The sequence below is a fragment of the Lycium barbarum genome, chromosome 7, assembly GCF_019175385.1.
Source record: "Lycium barbarum isolate Lr01 chromosome 7, ASM1917538v2, whole genome shotgun sequence".
NCBI lineage: Eukaryota > Viridiplantae > Streptophyta > Magnoliopsida > Solanales > Solanaceae > Lycium > Lycium barbarum.
In genome coordinates, this window is record NC_083343.1 from 72,087,641 (window position 1) to 72,110,346 (window position 22,706).

The 22,706-nt window shown below is 39.5% G+C and overlaps 1 pseudogene; it reads right to left on the bottom strand.

Moving 5' to 3' along the window:
* LOC132601531 (5-formyltetrahydrofolate cyclo-ligase, mitochondrial-like) overlaps positions 1–21,371 on the bottom strand; it is a 47,475-nt pseudogene extending 26,104 nt beyond the window's left edge.
* Between the last annotated feature and the right edge of the window lie 1,335 nt (positions 21,372–22,706).

Below are 22,706 nucleotides of genomic sequence, written 5' to 3' on the forward strand. Positions count from 1 at the left end.
ATATATAAAGTCAAACGGAGTCACAAGCTATCGTACATAAGCAGATGTAGCGCACAGAAGCCGATAAGGCCATCACAGAATACGTATTTCCCAGAACATATACACAACCCACATATGTGTTGTTATAGCCCGTATATTGTACGTTTGGAAATTCCAAAGTCGTCGTGGAAAGTTAAGGGCGAGACCATTTTCGAAAATTATTTTAATGCACAAGTTGGTTATAAATATTATTTATGAACATTGGTAGTATGGAAATATTGAGAAAGGTTAAGGGCAAAAAGGAGAAATTGCAAAATGGTAAATGGTAATATTGAGGAAAGTCGAGGGGCTTAAGTGTATATACATAGGTAAATGGTGGACAAAATAAAAATAAGACATATGGATAAAGCTTATGAGATAAGCTAAGTGGTCATCCTTTTATTTAAGAAAATTTCAAGAAAATGGAGGAAAACTCTAGGCAAAGAAAGAAAGGGAGGCATGTGGTTATTTCATATTAAGTGGGGGCTAATTGTAAATAATAAAAACACATGGGGCCAAAGCTTTCATAAGAAGACAATTAGTCTTCTTTGACCAACATGGGAAAAATTCAAGAAAAAAGGAAGAAATTCCTAGAGAATTCTAGAGAAAGAGGGCATGTGCCCCTCACATGATATATATATATATATATATATATATATATATATGATCATTAGTCATATTCTCACAAGAAAAGAAGACTTGGAAAAAATGAATGAAGAAGGGATGAAGAGAGGGGGGATTTCGGCCAAGGGTGGCCAAATGGAGCCATGGAAATTGATCAAAATAAATTATTTTCTTCTAGTATTTCCCCCAAATGGAAGGTCCTCATCAACATGGAGTAATTGTTGAAGCAAGTAGAAGACTTTTTGATGTCATATACCAACCCTAAACCAAGTGGGAAGTTGAAGAAAAAAAAGGTAAGGTTACATCTCTTTTATATGTTATGAATGGTTTGTGCATGTTGTTGAATGTGGAAATGATGGAAATTCATGAAGTATTGCATGTTCAAGTTTGGCCGTGTGTTGGGTGTAAGGTGTAGGAATAGCGAATTTAATGTATTTAGCATGATTATGTGTTGTTGTAATGTGTTGTAATGTGTAGAAAAGAATGGAAATTCATGAAAACCTATGGATTGTGTTGTGGCCGAATGGAATAGGGTTTGGAAAGTTATGGTAACTTGATGTTGTTTGACATTTTAGATGCCGTCGTTATGGATTCTATAACGAGAAGTGTAAGTTTAATGACTTAAAATAATGTTATGTTGGTTATGGGATGATTTGGAAATTTATGTGAATTTTATAAAATTTTTGTATTTAGGGGAATTGTATTGTTAAGGTGTGGGGTGATGGTGTAAGTTATGAATTTTGAGGAAAAGAATGTGTTTGGTGTAGCTCTCGGGTTGGGAGGCAATTTCGGGTGAGTTGGAGCCTTGTTTGAGTTGCTCGAAATATTGTGTGAATTGAATTTGATATCGAAGTATTGCTAGAATAATTGTTGGCATTGTTGTTGTATTCATTAAGTTGAAAGGTTTCGGGTAAGGTTGGGTGTTGGTTTGGACGTTTTGAATTACTTGTCGATATTGCTATTATGATGGGTAATATTGTTGTTGATATTGTGGCCGGGTCAAATTCCCGGATTGTTGTTGTTGATTTGGGGCCGAGCCGTATTCTCGGGGATGGTGCATTTACAGGGGAAATGCTGCCGAAATTTCGGCAGACAAAGTGTTACTTTAAAGAATCAACTTCTAAAGGCTCTAATCGAGTTTTGGTAAACATGACCAATTTGTAGATTTTGGCGGATTTGGAACGTGAATTTGGAGTCGCATAAGAAGCAGAAAAGGTATGTAAGGCTTCACCCTTCTTTCTATGGCATGTCTTAGACGGAATATGTTAGATATGAGCCTCGGGAATAACTCTACCCTCCGGAATCCGCGCCTAAAGTTTTATTTTTTTCAATCAGTAGAATTGAACTAAAAAGTGTGCAAAATGTTGGAAGAATTTCCTAAACCTCTAGAACCCGCATAAATAGGACCCGACTACCCTAAAACCCTCACAAGTAACGCCATGACATGTAACATATGTAAATTTGGTACGCCACCTCATTTGACCCGAGGTGGGCCCATGGTCCCCGGATTTTCCTTATTGTTCCGTTTGATCTATTTTGAAGCAGAATCCAAAGAAAACTGTTGATCCTTATCCCGTTCACCGAGTGACAAGTACTGTAACTATGCTAACGAGGATACTTCTATGATGACAATGATAATGATGATGTTAAGAAAGGGAATATGCCTATGATAAGTATGACAAAGATGATTCCATGACTAAGACGATGAATATGATCTTATAATGATAACGATGTAGTCCAAGACGAGAAAATGCCTACGGTAGATGTGTTGGCAAAATGTTCTGCTATGAAAAGGAAAATATGGAAACGTTAAATTAATTCTTGATATCTCAACTCTATTACAGGTAATAACTACTCTAAAGGTCCTAGGTATATGAAACTGTACCCTATGACCCTATTTGATGTTTTCCTCATAATGACACTTTTCATTGGTAGTCTCGCCTCACAATACTCGTTCCTTCAAGGTGAGACAAAGCGACTATGGTTGTTCCATAATGTAATCGGAGGCTACCGACCTTCCGTCACTCCGATGGACACATGACTTTCTTTGAGCTCTCATGCATGCCAATGGTATGACATATGTATATGAATGTGAATATGTATATGTATATGTATATGGGGAAAAAGGGGAAGGGCCACTGTTATATCACCACCTGATTCAGTTGGATTTCGTCCCGGACGCGGGATGCCCGGACGCAGGATATGGGAGAGCCGGATACAGCGTCTGTATATGTGATATATATATATAATATAGTGGGACACTGTTGGGGATGGGGGTGGGAGAGCCGATGTACTCGGCGTCTGTGGATGTAAATAAAGGACACCGTTTTCTGAAATGTTCTGTTTCCTGTACATGTAAATAAGAAGTACTGTTTTTCTGAAAAAGGGACTAAGCATGCATGGCATCTGCCTGAACGACATTCATATGTACAGGTTACTTCTGTCCCAAGATAAGCTCCATATGTCTATTCCGTTATTATTCATACTGTATATTCCTTTATTATGTCACTATTCATGCCTTACATACTCAGTACATTACTCGTACTGACCCCTCTTATTCGGGGGCTGCATTCATGCCGCGCAGGTACACCCAGACGTATTAAAGACGTTATAGAAGATGTTCCAGCGGAGTTGGCAGGCTCCACTTGTTCAGGAGTGCTGCCGAGTCAGAGTATCTGAGCCATGATGTTTGTTTGATGTTAGAGACTTTGCAGGCAGAGTCGTGGGTATAGAGTGTCGATAATATGCTATATCATAAAGTCCATGTGATTGCAGATTCTGTTTGACTTGAGTACGATGGAAAAAAAAATCTCTTGAAAGTTTTATTATGTTTTCCATTTTTTATTGATATAAGAGTCTAAGGAAGTTAAGTATGTAACAAAAGTCAGCGGGTTCGCTCGGCTCCAGATATGGGGTCGGGTGCCCATCACACCCTAGTAAAGTCGGGGTGTGACATGTGTCTACAGACCTCTACGAACAGTAATAACAGAAACATAAGACGGGACAGGGCCTCGTCGTACCCCTGAATAGCGTACATATATACAATAGAAGAATACTATACCAAAATATAGGCTCCGGATAAAAGAGCGCTCCAAAATAGCAGAACAAAGTCCTAAGCGGGCGGATCAGCAAACCTGTCGTCTGTACCTGCGCGGCATGAAAACGCAGCCCCCGAAGAAAGGGGGTCAGTACGGAATATGTACTGAGTTGTAAAGCATGAAGTACAGTAGACGAAATCATAACCGGAACAGAAAATACAGAGAATGAGTGCAAAGTCCAGGATATCAAAATGTATACTTACAAAACGTAAATAATGCATGCAGAAACATATGCCAAATCCGGCCCCAATACGGGACTCGGTGAACAGAACGTGGCGCCACCCCGTCACTGGCGCCACAACACATCATACTTCAGAGTAGGGAATAGCTCCGTAACATATCATAACATATCAGATGGCCACACCATATCATATCATATCATATCATATCATATCATATCATATCATATCATATCAGAACATAGGTGTGCATGGCACATCATACTCCGGACCCATGTACATGTCATACCTGCCCCCTCACATCGAGGCACGGCGAACAATGCAGTGGAATACGCTTGATAACAAATCCTGGCCCGGGCTCAGTGAAGGAAGCATTGAGGCATCCACGAGTGGAGTAGTGAGAAACTTATGCATCATAAAATATTTACAAAGACTCGACAGAATAATCCGAATGACAGGTCATTTAAGAAAGAAATCAGACGATAGTCATAGCACGTACCTTTCGGATGTCGCGGGGGATTATATCGAATTAAAGCTTTTGGGATTGTTTGAACATATCAAAATATAACATTTACAGAATCTCGATAGCATAACTCAGATGGAAAATCATATAAAAGAGATTGAACAGTAATCATAGCGTATGCCTTTCGGATGTCACGATGGTTTATATCAAAATAAGCTTTCTGAAATCGTTTTCATGTTTCAAAATGCATTATGGAACTCAACAAAATAATTCAAACAAACGTCATATGGTAGTTAGAAGAGTAACCAAAAGTTTCCTTTGAATTCTACTTCAGAACAAGTCAAACGGAACAAATCAGAAAAATCCGGGAGTAGTGGGCCCACCTCGGGTCAAACGAGGTGGCGGACACAAGGTATGTGTAATAAACTTTATGGAGTCTCTTATGAGGGTTTTAAGGTAATCGGATTTTATTTACACAAGTTCTAGGTATTTAAACAACTTTCCTAACCATTTGCAACATAATTAGTTCAATTCCACTGAATGGAAAAGGGGCAAATTTAGACGCGGATTCCGAAGAGTAGAGTAGTCCCCGAGGTTCAAATTCAAACCTAATATATCTAGGACATGCCAAGAGAAGGAAAGGGTGAGCTTTACATACCTTATTCGCTCCTTACGCCTCTCCAAATTCAAATCCCGTTTCGTCCAAAATCTACATTTGGTCACATTTACCAAATATTAATCATAAGGTTTAAAAGTTCAATTTTAATCAATACTTGTCTACAGAAATTTGGGCAGCATCTCCCCTATACATACAACATCCCCGAGATTCAACTCGGCTCAAATAGCAACAACCATACCAAACAACAATACCAATAATCATCAATGATCGACTAAAACACATTCTAACATAAATAGTCTTCTTTTCCGAATAATGCAACAACTTCCAAACCAACTTTACACTTTCAAGTCAATATCAATATTTCCATATTCATACACTAATTTAAGATCATACAAACATAGGCCAAGAATATTCCAAGCCATATATCCAATATTCAATAATTCCATCAATTCCATATTTCACCCAAAAGTCTTACATATACAACAAAACAATCAAAACACATTTTCTACTTGCAAATTCATGATCAACAACATCAATCCATACTTTCACAACTTCATTTTCCATAATATCATAAAATCACACTAAAATGACATAACCTTCTACAATCCATTTTATTGCCAACTTAAACCATTTAGCCCTCATTTACATCATAAGGATCACAACAACACAACTAACACATTAAACAAAATTAATCCATTTCCATTCCAATTCCATACATCACACGGCCAACACCTATATTTCCAACTTCAACCAAATTCATTCAACTTTCATTTCCAATATAAATTCCACCATAACCACAACTAGAATACAACACAAAAATTCAACTCATCATATCTATACATTAACACACACACACGACCACCTTCATATAAACACACCCACTTTGCAAACTTCCATATTTTCATAAATTCTACTCATTTCTACATACTACAACATAAACCAAACTTCATAACATAAGAAAAATTAATTGATTCTTACCTTTTTCCACAATCTTCTTCACTTGACCAAGTTGTCAACTTGAAGAAACAAATGCCCTTTCTTCCAAAACAACTACACCAAGTTGTAAAGGACCCTTGAATTAGTGGAAATACCACAAGAAAATAATTTTTGGAGAAAGATTTCAAAGAGCTAACTTTTTCTATGGCCAAAGCCGTATAGGCTCTTCTTGCTCTTGTTATTCTTGTTTTTCTCCTTGTCTAATTCTCTTGAAGCTTCTAATGAAGTATGACTCATATATGGTCCTTTATTTTAATTTAGCACATGGAAATTTATAAAATTCCATGGGCTTGGGCCATGTTGGCCGGCCACCCCATCTCTTTTGGGCCTTAATTCCTTTTTATTTATCTTTTTGGGCCAACCCGGTTGGTCCCGAGTTGGGCCTAGCCCACTGACCTTTCGACCTTACAACGTTCGTATCTCCTTGTACCGACGTCACCTGGGAACCCACGACCTATGGTTGGAAAGCTAATTCAATTATCTACAACTTATATTTCTTGGTATTTTTCCAAATTCCAAACTTATAATACCGTTTTTGCCCCTCGAAGTCAGGTCACCCGAAAACGTTTTCTTAAAAATATTCGTTTGGAGGGCTTCCACTTTGATTTGGCCCAAGGGCCCTTCACGAGTTGTGTTTAACTTTACATATGCGATTCATATAACTTGTCACATGTTCCAAAAAAAAAATCTTGACGTGTGGGCCCCACCTCAGCTTACAAATAATCCGACGTTCGAAAATACGGGATATAACACAAACGGTGCTTCTCCACATTGTTTCAATGGCCCAGATTTTAGCAAATTGAAACATATACGGCTAAGATCTACTCAAAAATACTTAGAGAAACAAATTTGACCTCAATCTGAGAGGTCTTCAACGACCCAATGAGAAATCGACATTTCAAACGCATGCAAACAAAGACCATTAATATTTGCAGAGCTTTCAGACCGTTGTAATGAAAAAGTAAAGTAAAAATACAAATTTATACTTCGTTTGGCTTGTTTTTGGATGAAAGAGGAAGAAGCATTAAATGCTTTTCCTCAAAAAGGATACACCACGACTGTGCCATGCCTGTGGCACTCTGAAAGTTTGTCAAACATGGCGAACCACGCAGGAGAGAGGAAGTCGCCTTAAGGCGGCGCTAGGGTTTAAAAACCCTTCAACTGAGAAAATAAGAACAACCCCTAAGGGGTTCGTTTGGTTGACACCTTTGTGCTTTTATATTTTTGAGTTGTTGGGCTGGGTCAATCCTTAATGGACTGGACTCGGCCACTTTTTTTTTTAAAGGAATAGGCGGCCCAGTTTTAGACATGTGTATACATGAGATATACACATGTATATGTATATTCATGTGTATATCCGTGAATACATGTATATTGGGAGGAGCTTCTACATAAAATTTTAAACAAATAGCCGTATTTAAAAGAATGTTCACTAATTGAACATTTTTTGCAATCAAGACCACTTTTAAATTAATTTGCTAATTAATTTCTAATTTGCAAATATGACTCTAAGTAAGATAAAACATGAATTAGGCTATTAAAATGAAAATTAGATTATTCAATTGTAATCGTATTTTGACCATAATGAGCTATTTGTGAAAAAATTAAAGTTAAATGGCAAAATTGAATGTTTATTTTAAATAACCAATTTCCTTGAATTAAAAGAAGTGAAATACTTACTAAATTGATTCAATTTTTCTGGAAAATACCAATATTGTTCTAATAATATGTAAATTAATTTCCAAATGACTTGTAATATTTATAGAAATTATTTTACCAAGTGAGAATGGTAAAATATTATCTAAATAATTTTATAAAATCATTTTGGCTTCTAAAAATACCTATTTCACTCCATTTAATATTCAAGGACTCTGGGTGATTAAAATAAATTATGGGAGGTCAAAAATTAGGTGTCAACAGTAAGCCTATTAGATAATATTGATTGGTAACCAAAAATCCCTATCAGAACTCATTTGATACATAAATATCATTAGACTAGGAGATCCAATATGGGTTTGTGGGGATCAGCAGAATCTAATATATATATATATATATATATATTGTCACGACCTATTTTCACTAAGTCGTGCGGGCACCTACCTTTCCTATCTCGGTAAGCAAACCCTTATCCCAACAATCATAAAAATATAAATAAAGCGGAAGAAGATAGAATAAAGTAATTCTCACGATCATAATATAAGAAGATGCAGAAGTAAATGAAATACACCCCAGTATTTGGTCTGGTCATACAAGATCATTTAACTAAATACTTCAAGTCTGAATAGTAGTAATGCATAAGTAGTCTCAAGATCATGTCTCAGGATGGAAATAAAGACAAAATGGAAGGAAGAGTCTTCGGGCAGCGAACGTCCTCATGCTCCCCCTGAAAAGCTCGAATCAGAAATCCTCGAATATCAGTCACGAGGAGTAGAGGTCGATCCCACCTCGTACTCTGCATTCATAAAAGAATGCAACAAGTGCAGGTTAGTACAATAACAAGTACTGGTAGGTATCATAGGCCGACTAAGACTAGCTAACGTATATGAAGACGACAAGCAAGATAGACACCTAAACCAACAAAGTACAAGTCAACATGAATCCATATCCACGGCACAAGTCATCACCTATGTTATAGCATCTAAGACTGACTGTGCCAAGTCTCAGTATAATCAATCCGAACCAGAACATCACAATCATATCACAACAAGTCATAACCTATATTATAGCATCTAAGCCTAACGGTTCCAAGTCTCAGTATAATCATTCCGAACCAGTATATCACAATCATATCATAACAAGTCGTCTCCTATGTTATAGCATCTAAACCCAACTTTGCCAAGTCTGAGTATAACTATTCCAAACTAGTACATCACAACCATATCACAATGATGTCACAGGAAACCAAAAGGTACAATGTAATGCAATAAAGTATGTAGGATGAATGCAATGCATATGCACCGTACACATGTACTCCGATGATGGAACATCATATCTGGGCAGCACAACCCATGGGGGACCCGCAAAGTCCATGTACCACTCTTACGATCCCAGCAAAGACGTCAGGTATCGAACAGTCAGTCTTTCCCGACAAGAAACCTCGGGCAACGTACACTCAGTCCGCTTCGGTAAATGACCTCAGATCACAAAGTCTCATCTTTCTTTTACGCTCTCCGGCAAAAACCTCAGAGGCTACAATCTCTCACTTATCATCATCAGTACCATAACCATGCAATATCAATGAATCATGAAAATGAGTATGAATATGATGCAATGTAATATCAACAATCAATTCAATACCAACAATACCACACAGGGCACACAAGTAATATCAATCATAAGGCTACACAATAGGAGTCACCATTCTCATCTCAATATCAATCAAGTAAAGTACCGCAATATCATAGCCGTGATATATCACTAATCACCAATATCCGATGTCTCAACTTGGCAATGAGCTAATAAGTAAACAGAACAAGATAAGTTAACAACACAATGGGGTGGCTAGCCCCCAAATCATACAACAAGGCCTAAACTAAGACAATATGTAACCCAACTTCATACCCAAAGGTTTACATGCATTCTCCGACAATATCATCTAAACATACACTTCGCTAATCGAAGTCTCACCATAAGGTAAATCGTAGCCTACCTGGAAAGCCGGACAACAAAGTCTCCAATAATCAAACCTTAGTCTTTCCCTTTATTTGAGCCTCGAGATAATGAAAGTCTAAACATATCAGAATCACAAAATTAAAATCAAGAAGAACGTCATTCAAACCTTACTTATATTCAAGTCCCAATCCTAACCTATGGAATGGGGTTTATGAATTAAAAAGGAGAAATTAGGGATTCTGTTACACCTCGGAAAATCATCCGTTAATGCATAAGTGAACGGGCTAGTGAAGGGTATGAGTATACGATATGTTCATAAGTAAGCGATGACATTCGACGACTCTAGATAATATTTTAAAGATGTTAGAGATGGGGGAAGAGGATTGCCAAGAGAAGGCAAAGTATTCGATAAGTATCGGGAAGGAAATACGAGTAACGAGTTAGCGAGGTTTTAAGCATGGCTTGGGGAAGCGTGATAACGTCCCTTAGATTGGTATTGAAGTGTTGAACAAGTGTTAGGAAGGTTCCATAAGGATTGGAGATCATGCGAGACGATGAAACGAACTTCGGAACCCCTGGGAGTTATACGGCCAAACATACTGGCCGTATAGTTTATACGGTCCGTATGTTTGGGACCGTATAACCAGCCCAGCAAGGAAAGAGTTTCTGGACCAAATGTACGACCAAACGTACGGCCCGTACAATTTATACGGACCGTATGTTGGTCCGTATATTTGGTCGGGACAGATTTTGGCTCAATAAATGGAAGGGCCAAGTTATATTTCATTTCATTTTCCCTTAACACCCCTTCTCCCTAAAACATCTCTCTACATATATTCCACAAGTTTTCAAGGATTATTAAGGATCAACAACACAAATCAAGTGAATCAAGTGTAAGCAAATCCATTAAGATCATTCAAAGTCAAGAGCTCCAAATGGAGATAAACTAGGGTTTTTGCTCAAGTGGAGTATTATCAACCAAGGCTTGTTCCTACAACATCTAGGGTAAGATTCATGACATTTATGTGTTGTTTAAGGTATTTGGGAGTTAAAATGCTTGGGCATTGGGTCAGTATAGGAAAATGGGTCATGAATGATGAATAGTGACGTTTTGAGAAATAGTTTGAATTGAATCATGATTGTTGTTGTGTTGTGATATGCATCTGTTATAAATGATGTTAAGATCATAAAAATTGGCATTTTACATGAATGAACGAAGTCGGGCAATATGACCATGAATATGAGTGAATTAGGAGCGAATTGAGAAATCTAGATAATGTGGGTAATGTGAATGATTAATGGCCATTGTTATGATATTGTGAATGTATTATTGACGTTTGGGAGTTGAATTACGATATGGACGGATGTCGTGTAAATAACGGAGATGTTGTCCGATTTTCTCTAGCTTTAGCCATGTGTGCTAGTTGTCGATTCTAACGATAGTATGACCTTTAATGAAGGTATAAACGCAAGCGTTGAAAGAGAACATGCAAGTGATATATAGTCGAACGAAAAGGTATGTAAGGCTAACCCTTCTTTCATAAGGCATGGTTCTTTGGCCAAACGTCTAAATCTCCTATAAGACTATGATTCCTTCAAATGATTTGATCTTCCGAGATAGTAAGCTCACGATGCTTAATATGCTACGATTGTACTAAGTTCCTCATATGATAGTAATGATGATGAGAATAATATGATACTAAGGATGCCTATGAGCTATTATATATATGTGTGCCTATGAAGGGATATAATAAGACCCCGAGTTTATGATACCGGGTAGGATGTATGTATATGAATATGTATAGAGTATGTAAATGATTACGTAACACGCGGGCACTTCTACAGAAGGTACGGATAACCCTGAAGCCTTGGTAGGGACAGGTATGTATAACCTTGAGCCTTGGTTGGCCAAGTATGTATGCAATACCGATCCTTCATGGTCGGGTACGCTATATAAAGGCTATATGTATATATATATATATGACATCAATATGAGTACGAATATGTTGAGTATATGTAAATGTTGCGCAAAGGCTAGGTATATGCAATGTATATGAGATGTAGACGATATAAATATGAGTATGAATACGAATAAATAAGACTATGTATATGGATACGCGATAGGAAAGAAACGTCCCTATAGAAAGCAAGTAAGTGCCATGACGACGATGTTATTGTCTCCCCTCCCATGCTGTTTCATATGTTATCTATTACGCTTTTATATTGATGATGATCATGCTTTACATACTCAGTATATTCTTCGTACTCATGTCCTTTTGTTTATGGACGCTGCGTCATGCCCGCAGGTGGCCAGTGAGACAGAGTTGATTCGTAGCTACATTCTCAGTGATTACATAGCGGAGCTCCATTTCATTCGGAGCCATAGCTTTGGGTACTTATTATTTTGTGTACATATTATGGGCATAGCGGGATCCTGTCCTGCCTATGTGTTATGTTATACTTTCCTTAGAGGCTCGTAGTCACGTGTATATGGGTAGATATGTCTGGCCTTGTCGGCCTATATTTTGTATATCATTTTGTTGGCCTCGTCGGCTCATGTACGTTGATGTGGCATAAATGCCTATGATGATATAAATATCTTGTTGTCCAAAGGGGACTAGTATGATGGATCAATAGAAATGTATGTTTTAATATATGGCTCGCCTAGATTTTATGTAAAAGTCTGTCAAAGGGTGCCCGGGTGGGATAGCACTGGGTGCTCGTCGCGGCCCCTTAGTTGGGTCGTGACAAAAGGGGTATCAGAGTAGTTCAGTCCTAGGGTGTGTGTACGAGCCGTGTGTAGTAGAGTCTTAGTTATGGGTGTGTTGCGCGCCACACTTATAAACAAGAAGCTGCAGACATGTTAGGAATAATTGACCTTCTTTTCTTCATAAGAATCGTGCGATAGAGCTATGATGTGAGAAATTCTTGTTCCTTAATCGTGTGTTGTGTATTTCAGAAATGCCTAGAAAGAGAAAAACTACAGCTGCCCAAAAGGGCAAGACGGTGGCAGAAAAGCGGGCTGAAAAAGCACCGCCACCGGTAGTAGAGGGAAGTGAGGCCCAGAGTGCGGCTCAATCTCAGTCCTCCCAGACAGTGCCTATTACTGAGGAGCGTGAGGGAGCTCCAGCTCCTTCGCCAGATGCTGCAGGCCGAGATGTAAAAGAGGCCATACATTTGCTTACTCAGTTGGTTGCTGCTCAAACTCAGCGGCAAAGTACAGGGACAGGTGAAAAGGCTGTTAGTGCAAGGGCCCGTGATTTTATTACTTTGAACCCCCCGGAATTCTTTAGGTCAAAGCCGGAGAAGGACCCTCAGGACTTCATTGATGGTATGTTGAGGACGCTTCGATTGATCCATGCTTCGGACACTGAATCGGTGGAGTTAGCGTCGTATAGATTGAGAGATGTCTCGATCCAATGGTATACAGTTTGGATGGCTTCACGGGGAGCCAATGCACCTTCCCCGGTATGGCAAGAGTTTGTTGATGCTTTTCTCCGACATTACATGCCTCCAGAATTTCGGCGAGCTAGAGCCGATAAGTTCTTAAATTTGAGGCAAGGTAGTATAAGTGCTCTAGAGTATATAGTCTCCACTTCAATTCCTTGGCTAGGTATGCTTCGGCCATGGTAGCGGACATGGGTGACCGAGTGCACCGATTTGTGAAAGGCCTATGGCCACACTTGATGGATAGATGCTTGACTGCGTCCCTTCAGGATGGTATGGATATTGCACGCATTCAGGCCCATGCTCAAAACTTAGAAGAAAGCCTGCAACAGCAAACAAGGGAACGTGAGCAAGATAGGGGCCATAGCAAGAAGGCCAGATCTTCGGGTCCGATGAGTGAGATTAGAGGTGGGCACAGGCAGCAGTTTCCCGGGCATTCAGGCTACTCTATGACCAGTGCACCTCCACGGTTTTCAAGCCAGAGATTTGACAGATCTGCTTGTACGGGGCCGAGTCCGAGTTCTTCAGGGTCCCAGTTTAGAGGTGATTCGGGTCAGGCGAGGCCGCCCATGCCACGATGTTCCCAGTGTGGGAAGTTACATTGGGGTCAATGCCGATCAGGTTCAGATGGTTTCTATTCATGTGGTCCGCCAGGCCATATCATGCGTGATTGCCCCTCAGTTCATGGTAGGGGTAGGACCCAACCCTTAGGGTCAGTAGTCGGATCTTCATCTTCTATGTGCCCTATGGGGCCAGGTTCACATGCTCCAGTCGGCCATGGTAGAGGCAGAGGGAGAGCTCCCAGTTCTAGCGGTCCCCAGCACCATATTTATGCTTTGGCTGGACGCCAAGATCTTGAGTCTTCTTCTGACGTGGTCACTGGTATATTATCGGTATTCTCTCATGATGTATATGCTTTGATTGATCCGGGCTCCACATTGTCCTATGTTACTCCATATATTACGGGTCGATTTTGAGTCGAACTAGAGTCGATCAAACCTTTTGAGGTGTCTACACCCGTTGGTGAATCGGTGATAGCTAGCTGAGTGTATAGAGATTGTGTAGTTTTGATTTGTGATCATCGTACCATGATCGATTTGCATGAGCTAGAAATGGTAGATTTTGATGTTATTATGGGCATGGATTGGTTGGCTTTTTGCTATGCCAATGTCGATTGTAGAATGAAAATGGTTCGTTTTCAATTTCCGGGAGAACCAGTTTTAGAATGGAAAGGGAATACGGCATCACCAAAAGGTAGGTTTATTTCCTATCTAAAGGCAAGGAAAATGATCACAAAAGGGTGTATTTATTATCTAGTTCGAGTTCAAGATGTAGAAGCTGAATCGTCGACTCTTTAGTCAGTCCCTGTAGTAAATTAATTTCCGGATGTGTTCCCGAAAGAGCTTCCAGGCCTTCCTCCCGAGCGAGAGATTGATTTTGCTATTGATGTGTTGCTAGACACTAAGCCTATATCTATCCCTCCTTATAGAATGGCTCCAGTAGAATTGAAAGAGTTGAAGGACCAATTGAAAGACTTGCTTGAAAAAGGCTTTATTAGGCTTAGTTCATCCCCGTAGGGAGCACCCGTATTGTTTGTCCGAAAGAAAGATGGCTCCTTGAGAATGTGCATTGATTATCAATAATTTAATAAGGTGACGATTAAGAATAAATATCCTCTTCCGAGAATTGATGATTTATTTGATCAATTGCAAGGAGCCAAGTGGTTTTCAAAGATTTATTTGAGGTCCGGGTATCATCAAGTGAGAGTTAGGGAGAAAGATATCCCTAAGACAACCTTCAGAACAAGATATGGTCATTTTGAGTTCCGGGTGATGTCATTTGGGATAACTAATGCACCGGCAGTATTTATGGATTTGATAAACAATGTGTTTAGGCCCTTCCTGGATTTATTTGTGATCGTATTTATTGATGATATCTTGGTGTATTCTAGATCCGAGGCAGAACATGCGGATCATTTGTGCACTGTCCTTGGAGTTCTTCGAACTCGAGAGTTGTTTGCAAAATTCTCCAAGTGTGAATTTTGGTTGAACTCAGTGGCATTCCTGGGGCATATTGTTTCAGCCGATGGTATTCGAGTGGATAGTCAAAAGATTGAGGCCGTGAAGACTTGGCCAAGGCCCACAACTCCTATAGAGGTTCGTAGCTTTCTGGGCTTAGCAGGTTATTACAAGAGGTTCGTTGAAGGTTTTTCTTCTATTTCTGCTCCACTCACAAAGTTGACTCAGAAATCAGCAAAGTTTCAATGGACAGATGCTTGTGAACGTAGCTTCCAAGAGTTGAAAGATAGATTGACTTCTGCACCAGTCTTGACACTTCCAGAGGGATTGGAAGGATATGTTGTCTATTGGGATGCTTCAGGTGTTAGGCTAGGCTGTGTATTGATGCAACATGGTAAAGTGATCGCATATGCTTCAAGGCAATTGCGGAAACATGAACAGAATTATCTGACCCATGACTTAGAATTGGCCGCAGTGGTTCATGCATTAAAGATATGGAGACATTATTTATATGTTGTCCATGTGGATATTTATACGGATCACAAGAGTCTTCAATATATCTTCAAGCAGAAAGAGTTGAATTTGCGGCAACGACGATGGTTGGAACTGCTAAAGGATTATGATATTGATATCTTATATCACCCCGGAAAGGCAAGCGTTGTAGCTGATGCTCTTAGCCGCAGATCTATGGGAAGGTTATGTGATGTACGACCAGAGAAGAGAGAAATGGCTCGTGAGCTTCAGCTGTTAGCTAGCCTAGGAGTCCGAGTAGCGGACTCAGGTAGCAGGGGAACTACAATTCAGAATTCAGCAGTCTCATCGCTAGTAGAAGAAGTGAAACAACGACAATATGAGGATTCCATGCTAATGCATTACAGAGATACGCTCCCTCAGAAAGAGGAGTCATCATTTGATATTTTAGGAGACGGAGTTCTTCGATGTCGAGGCAGATTATGTGTTCCCGATGTGGCAGGTCTACACCCCAGATTTTGAGAGAAGCTCATTGTTCCCGTTATTCTGTTCACCCCGGAGCAACGAAAATGTATCATGATCTCAAGTCTATATATTGGTGGAGTGGGATGAAGAAAGACATAGCAGAATTTGTGGCTCAATGTCCCAACTGTCAACATGTGAAAATCGAGCGCCAAAAGCCGGGTGGATTGTTGCAAGCTATAGAAATCCCAACTTGGAAGTGGGAAGTGATTAACATGGACTTTATTGCAGGCTTGCCCTGTTCTTGACGTAAGTATGATTCCATATGGGTGATTGTGGATAGACTCACTAAGTCAGCTTATTTTCTACCGGTCAGAACGACCTACGTGGCAGAAGATTATGCAAAGCTTTATCTTAAAGAGATAGTGAGACTCCATGGTGTTCCGGTGTCTATTATTTTTGATATAGGGACTCAGTTCACGACAAATTTTTGGAGGTCTTTCCAAGAGGGTCTAGGGACCCAAGTGAGCCTTAGCACAACATTTCATCCGCAGACCGACGCACAAGCTGAGCGCACCATTCAGACTCTTGAAAATATGTTACGGGCATGTATGATAGACTTTGGAGGTAATTGGGAAGATCATTTGCCACTCATTGAATTTGCTTACAATAATAGTTATCATTCTAGCATTAAAATGGCACCGTATGAGGCCTTATTTGGGCGAAAGTGTAGATCCCAAATTGGGTGGTTTGAAATTGGAGAAGCTGAATTAATAGGGCCAGACTTGGTCCAGTAAGCCATAGAGAAAGTTAAGCTCATACAAGATCGGTTGTTGGCAGCTCAAAGTCGTCAAAAGTCCTATGCAGATAATCGTCGAAGGGACTTAGAGTTCCAAGTTAAAGACTGGGTATTCTTGAAAGTGTCGCCAATGAAGGACGTTATGAGATTTGGCAAAAAGGGGAAGCTTACTCCCCAGTACATTGGGCCATATGAGATTGTGCGAAAAATAGGCAAAGTGGCCTACGAGCTAGATTTACCTCAGGAGTTAGAGTCTGTTCATCCAGTGTTCCATGTCTCGATGCTTCGAAAATGCGTTGGAGATCCTACGAGGATCGTCCCAGTAAATGATGTACAAGTGACAGAGAAATTGACTTATGAAGAAATACCCATTGCCATACTAGATAGGCAAGTACGGAGGCTTAGAAATAAAGAAGTGGCTTCAGTTAAGGTTTCATGGAGAAGAAGTAACCGAGAAGAAATGACATGGGAAGCGGAAGAGAGTATGCGATCCATATACTCGCATTTGTTTCAGCCCCTAGAAGAGATACAAGGTGAGACGTCAAGATCACAAGGTATGTATGTTTTTCCTTTTATGCTTTTGGGTCATGTGTGGCCAAATTGTATTGCTCTTATGTTGTGGCCCTGTGAGGCATTGTTATTGTGGGTTGTTATGACAGGATGGTAGTGCCCTGTTATAGGGGGAAACTCTGGCGAAATTTTTATAGAATCCCCGAAGACTTTAATATTCGAGGACAAATGTTCTTAAGGGGGGGGGGGGGGGAATGTTACACCTCGGAAAATCTTCCGTTAATGCATAAGTGAACGGGCTACTGAAGGGTATTAGTATACGATATGTTCATAAGTAAGCGATGACATTCGACGACTCTAGATAATATTTTAAAGATGTTAGAGATGGGGGAAGAGGAGTGCCAAGAGAAGGCAAAGTATTCGATAAGTATCGGGAAGGAAATACGAGTAACGAGTTAGCGAGGCTTTAAGAATGCCTTGGGGAAGAGTGATGACGTCCCTTAGATTGGTATTGAAGTGTTGAACAAGTGTTAGGAAGGTTCCATAAGGATTGGAGATCAAGCGAGACGACGAAACGAACTTCGGAACCCCTGGGAATTATACGGCCAAACATACTGGCCGTATAATTTATACGGTACGTATGTTTGGGACCATATAACCAGCCCAGCAAGGCAAGATTTTCTGGACCAAATGTACGACCAAACATACGACCCGTACAATTTATACGGACCGTATGTTGGTCCGTATATTTGGTCGGGACAGATTTTGGCTCAATAAATGGAAGGGCCAAGTTATATTTCATTTCATTTTCCCTTGACGCCCCTTCTCTCTAAAACATCTCTCTACATATATTCCACAAGTTTTCAAGGATTATTAAGGATCAACAACACAAATCAAGTGAATCAAGTGTAAGCAAACCCATTAAGATCATTCAAAGTCAAGAGCTCCAAATGGAGATAAACTAGGGTTTTTGCTCAAGTGGAGTATTATCAACCAAGGCATGTTCCTACAACATCTAGGGTAAGATTCATAACATTTATGTGTTGTTTAAGGTATTTGAGAGTTAAAATGCTTGGGCATTGGGTGAGTATAGGAAAATGGGTCATGAATGATGAATAGTGACATTTTGAGAAATAGTTTGAATTGAATCATGATTGTTGTTGTGTTGTGATATGCATGTGTTATAAAGGACATTAAGATCATAAAAATTGGCATTTTACATGAATGAACGAAGTCGGGTAATATGACCATAAATATGGGTGAATTAGGAGCGAATTGAGAAATCTAGATAATGTGGGTAATGTGAATGATTAATGGCCATTGTTATGATATTGTGAATGTATTATTGACATTTGGGAGTTGAATTACGATATGGACGGATGTCGTGTAAATAACGGAGATGTTGTCCGATTTTCTCTAGCTTTAGCCATGTGTGCTAGTTGTCGATTCTAACGATAGTATGACCTTTAATGAAGGTATAAACGCAAGCGTTGAAAGAGAACGTGCAAGTGATAGATAGTCGAACGAAAAGGTATGTAAGGTTAACCCTTCTTTCATAAGGCATGGTTCTTTGGCCAAACGTCAAAATCTCCTATAAGACTATGATTCCTTCAAATGATTTGATCTTCCGAGCTAGTAAGCTCACGATGCTTAATATGCTACGATTGTACTAAGTTCCTCATATGATGAGTAGGCCTATAAGATAGATGTAATGATAACGACGATGATAGTGATAATGATAGTAATAATGATGAGAATAATATTATGCTAAAGATGCCTATGAGCTATTATATGTATGTGTGCCTATGAAGGGTTATAATAAGACCCCTAGTTTATGATGCCGGGTAGGATGTATGTATATGAATATGTATAGAGTATGTAAATGATTACGTAACGCGCGGGCACTTCTACAGAAGGTACGGATAACCCTGAAGCCTTGGTAGGGCCAGGTTTGTATAACCTTGAGCCTTGGTTGGCCAAGTATGTATGAAACACCGATCCTTCATGGTCGGGTACGCTATATAAAGGCTATATGTATATATATATATATGACATCAATATGAGTACGAATATGTTGAGTATATGTAAATGTTGCGCAAAGGCTATGTATATGAGATGTAGACGATATAAATATGAGTATGAATACGAATGAATAAGACTATGTATACGGATACGCGATAGGAAAGAAACGTCCCTATGGAAAGCAAGTAAGTGCCATGACGACGATGTTATTGTCTCCCCTCCCATGTTGTTTCATATGTTATCTATTACGCTTTTATATTGATGATGATCATGCTTTACATACTCAGTACATTCTTCGTACTGACGTCCTTTTGTTTGTGGACGCAGCGTCATGCCCGCAGGTGGCCAGGGAGACAGAGTTGATTCGTAGCTACATTCTCAGTGATTACATAGCGGAGCTCCATTTCATTCGGAGCCATAGCTTTGGGTAGTTATTCTTTTGTGTACAGATTATGGGCATACTGTCCCGCTTATGTGTTATGTTATACTTTCCTTAGAGGCTCGTAGTCACGTGTATATGGGTAGATATGTCTGGCCTTGTCGGCCTATATTTTGTATATCATTTTGTTGGCCTCGTCGGCCCATGTACGTTGATGTGGCATAAATGCCTGTGATGATATAAAGATCTTGTTGTCCAAAGGGGACTAGTATGATGGATGAATAGAAATGTATGTTTTAATATATGGCTCGCCTAGATTTTATGTAAAATTCTGTCAGGGGGTGCCCGGGTGGGATAGCACCGGGTACTCGTCGCGGCCCCTTAGTTGGGTCATGACAGATTCTAAGCTTAAACAAGAAATTCATACTCTAGGTGATCAATTCCCATCAATTAGAAGCTATATTAACTCATGAAATACTTCAATTCAGATTCTTGGTGAAACCCCAAATTTTGGGTATAAACCCTAACTTTCCAATTCACGAATTTATAACTAATAATGGAAGATTCATGATTAACAAACTTAGATATACCAAATTCTATAATAACCCAGCCAATTTTCATCAACATAAACAACTCGGGAGTCTAAACCATTTTTATGAACTTTCATGAAAAACCCAAATTGATTCCTCTTGATTCTAGGGATTCTAGCTTTAGATTACAGATTAATAGAAGTAAATGGAGGATTCTAAGATCAACGAAGTTACCTTTGTGAAAAACAAAACCCTCCAAAAATCGCCTCCCAAGCCTTAAGATATGAATAAGAAATAATGACAAGAGGTTGGGGTTTTATTCACTTTAAGTCACAGATTCAGTCATCAACGCTTCTGTGGCATCGTGACGGTCCCGCTATGGCGGTCAACCCATATTCTCACTATGCCGCTTTTACGGCCGTGGCACTGCAACGATAATGGTGTCGCCATAGTGGACACTTGACACCAGAATCTTAAACTCAAGTTCACAATCTCAACCTGAAATTTGGACTATCACCCGAGGCCATTTGCTCACATACCATATATGCAGACATACATAAAAACACTTTGCGAACGTACTCTTGGCCTCAGAATTATCAACGGAGGTCTCGTGGATCGAGTCGACCCTCGAAACCTCAAATTTGACTTCCCAACCCCAGTCCCAAAATGCACTCGAGTGCATTGGGAACCTAACCGAATATACGCACAAGTTCTAAAATATCATCCGGACCTCTCGAAATCGACGGATTCCCGAAAAAGGCCTGTGTACCCAAAAGTTAACTTTGAGTCAACACTTTTTTGCTTTAAGCCCAAACTTCCCACAAAGTCGCCCACATCATATCTAAAGACGTCGAAAAGCGTGTCAACAGTCCCTGCGGGTCAAATATGAGCTAATAAAGCTCGGAAAGGATCAAAAGGGTCGGAAAAGCTATAACGACCAAACGGGTCGTTACACACACACACACACACACACATATATATATATATATATTAAAACTCATAGTACCTTGTTGGGATCTAAGTGTAGTATCCATGGACTTGAGATCTCTCTTAACAACTGATCGGATGGCCTTTTTCTGCTTGAAAATAGTGTTTGAATGGCTTCCTTCCTCGCCTGTGCTCATGCTGATTACAACGAGGTTGACTGCAGTAGCTGACGTGGCTGCTATTGCCTACAGATTCACCTGTTCTGCTTCCACATATATGTCTCCTCTCCCCACGTTTCGACATGCTCAATCCGATTGACTAGTGTTATGTACTTTGGTACTAGGAAATCCATTTTAATTTGGTGATACCATTGGAACGACGATAAAATTTTAGAAAAAAAAATGAAGATTTTTAGGTGTAGTTCAAAATTCAATAATATTTGTATAGTTGTAAACTTTTGAAAGCTGTGATTTTAAATATTAATATTTATATGATTATAAAAGCTTCTTATTAGGCTTAAAATATAAAGTACGGAAAAAGGCCAGATATGCCTGTGAACTATACAATATTACGCGGTTATGCCCGTCGTTTAGAGGTGGGAAAAGATGTGTCCTTACCGTCATAAAGGTCATCCATGCGTGCCCTTAGCCTTACAGAAACTCATTTTGACCCGAATCCCCCTACTTTTACCCCGACCCATAAACCTAATTAAAAAAAGCCCAAACCCCACCCTTATTTCCCCTTTCTTTTTCTTTCTTTTTCATTATTTTCTCATCTCAAACTTCTCTCTTCGTCGACTCCAAGGGCTAGAATTTCCGCAGGATCATAAATTCTAATCGAAAGGGTTTTATTTGTTGTTCCCCGATCGTATTGGTTAAGGTATGAGATTTGATGCATTCTTCTCTCTTTTGTATGAAAGGTGTTTTATATGTGGGGTTAGGGTTAGGTTATTTCTGTTAGAATCGAGTAAAGTCTTCCTTTTTATGATTCTTTCTGTACTTTAATATACTAAAGAACAAAAATTTGGCCAGTAAAAGTGAGCCTTTTCATGGTTTTGTTAGGTTGTTGAGGTACTTTAATGTTGATGACGTTTTTGTAGTTGGATATACATTTTTTTATGGCTGTTTTTTACTGATGTTGTCCCTCCTTTGTCCTTTTTTCTATTCCTTTGCATGTGTTGCCTGTGAAGATGATTGAGAAAGTGGACTTGGTATTCCACTATGGAGGTATTGGGTCTTTTCACATAACCTAGTCTATCATAGAAAGCTGGTGCACACTTTGTTTGGTTTGGAATCTTGCATGATTAGATATCATTCTGTTTGTCAAGAATTTACAAAGAAGTGTGGGTATAGATTGTAAAACAACGTCTAGTGACTAGACCTCCGGGGAGGTATTACCTGGTTTCTGATGATGATGGTTTAAGGATTCTTCAGTGCTTATTCTCTAAAGATTTTAAGGTTATTAACTTCTTTGCTACTGATGCATCTGACCTAAAGGATTTTGCTCAAAATATTACTCATCATACATAGACA